We start from the raw sequence: 2,445 nt of genomic DNA, 5'->3' as shown, positions 1-2,445 counted from the left end.
CAGATTAATGTATCACAACTTTGTTTTTTCTTTCTTTTCCCATTAATCATTTCATGGCCTCTTTGATTTGTCTTTTAAACCACTATAGTAAAATTAAAGTGTATATAAAACCATTAAAAGTAGCTTCACCACAGGTAGCTACAACTGCTTGCACACTGATGTATGAGTTTTAAAGTCAGACAGAATGAAGTACCAGTCACTGGAGACATTTTATCTGCAGGGCAAGAAACCCCAAGTTTTTTGAAGACAGGGCCAACACTGACAGGCCTTAACAGACTGGTTTAGATAAAGCCAAAGCTGTCAAGGCAAACAGCAGCTACTTTGAGGTATCTAAAATATGAAACAAACTTTCCTTTGCTTGTCTACACTGTTAATCTACAGTGTGGCAAACAATAAAAAATAGAAAAATCCTTAAATGCGAAGGTGTGTCTAAACCTTTAACTCCAGCTCTCACCTGGCAACATTCCTGCCTCTTGCTTAAAAATCAAGTTTAATTTGGCACAAAGTCACTGATGTCTAACTTCCTGTAAGACATTCCCAAACATCTTTCACACCATACAGGTGTTGTTATGTACTTCTGTTTTTAAACTTGTTATAGATTTATCACTTTTAACTTTAACATTTGGTTTTAGGTTATTTTATATTATTGTTATTTATTTTTCAGACATACATGAAATGGTACATTAGTTAACTTATTGCCTGGTCAATCTATCAAATGTGCTGAGCCACCCTGACTCCGAGACATGTGCCATCCCTGGACCCCCGTTTTTACACTTCAGGTTTAAGTATACAACCAGTACAATGTTTACAAAAATTGGTTTAAAATTCTGAATCAACGTAGATTTAAGACAGAGTTTTTTTTTTAATCATAGTGTATACACTAACATTGGTTAAGAGTAAAAGTACCAGTGCCACATTGTAAAAATACTCTTATTACCAGAACTGCACTCACATTCCTATTAAAGTTAAAAGTTTAATCTATAGCAGGTCAACCTCATCATCACTATGCCTTGGGCGTCCATGACCCTGTCACCAGTTCACTGTTTGTCCTTCCTTAGACCACTTTTAGTAGGTAGTGCAGCCTGGGAACACCCACCAAGACCTGCAGTGTGTCCTGTGTTCAGTCAGTCAATCAATCAATCAAACTTACTTATCAATCAAATTTATATGTATATATAAAAGATTTTAAAATGAGTTATTTAACATTTAAACCGATTACTGTAATGTTTGCTGCATCTTGTTATACATATAAACATGGGTTAAGCGGGGTACACCCTGGACAGGTCACAAGTCTATTACAGGGCTGACACTTAGAGACAGGCATTCACTCCTGCGGGCAGTTTAGAGTCACCAGTTAACCTAAGCTGCATGTCTTTGGACTGTGGGACCAAGCTGGAGTGCCTGGAGAGAATCCAGGGAGAACATGCAGAAGAAGGTACCAGGTTGGCCAGGGCTCGAACCCAGAACCTTATTGTTGTGAGGCGACAGTGCTAATCGCTGCATCACCATGCTGCCCTTCACTTTAACATGTTATCATGTTATCATGCTACTTTCTGTTTTCCCCTCACTGGTAGGGATGCTGATATCCTGCACTCTTTGACTACTCACCTCTTGCTGGATTTCTTAGGAAGTACTGTTCATTGCGGGGTCCCTGACCACTGCGCTCTTCACCTGCCTCCAAGCACCTTTTCCTTCGCTGATGTATTCTAAAGCCCTTGTTGGATGTCACTTTCCTGTAGCCACAGCGACATACCTCCAGTTGTCTTTCTTCTACCTTTAATACTGTTCCTTCCAGTGGAGTGCCCACCCTACACAATGTCAAATCCATTCCAACACAACACAGCACAACATATGCTGAAAATGTTAGAAATAGCCTAACAGACACTGTATGGTTTAGATAATTAGAACACAGCTAGACTGAACACAAATGATCTCCATTTCCATCTCCAACTTCAAAAACAAACTTGTTTTGTTCTTACACCACTGGACCAGTTGGCACACCTCACTATTGTAGTTGGCCTCATCATTGTTGGTAATGAGGCCAACTACAGTCGTGTCATCCGCAAACTTGACAATTGGTGCTGTGAGTTGGCACACAGTCGTGGGTGTGAAGAGCAATGGGCTGAGCACACACCCCTGCGGAGCCCCTGTGCTCATCGTGATGTTGCTGACGACCCGCACATTTTGTGGCCTTCCCGTTATAAAGTCCAGCAACCAGGTGCAGAGAGAGATTTTGAGTGCCAGGTGTCTACGTTTTTGTGTAAGCTGCTGGGGAATGATTGTGTTGAATGCTGGATTGAAGTCTAGGAACAGCATTTGAATATAAGGGATTGTTGAGATTAAGTGCATTTTTAGAGGCATTACTATTATACACTGATCAGGCATAACATTATGACCAGTGGCAGGTGAAGTGAATAACACTGACTATCTGTTACAGTGGCACCT

Source organism: Monopterus albus, unplaced genomic scaffold (assembly GCF_001952655.1).
Source record: "Monopterus albus unplaced genomic scaffold, M_albus_1.0 scaffold488.1, whole genome shotgun sequence".
In the NCBI taxonomy this organism is placed as follows: domain Eukaryota; kingdom Metazoa; phylum Chordata; class Actinopteri; order Synbranchiformes; family Synbranchidae; genus Monopterus; species Monopterus albus.
The sequence above is the reverse complement of the archived record's forward strand: the minus strand, read 5'-3'. Positions refer to the sequence as shown.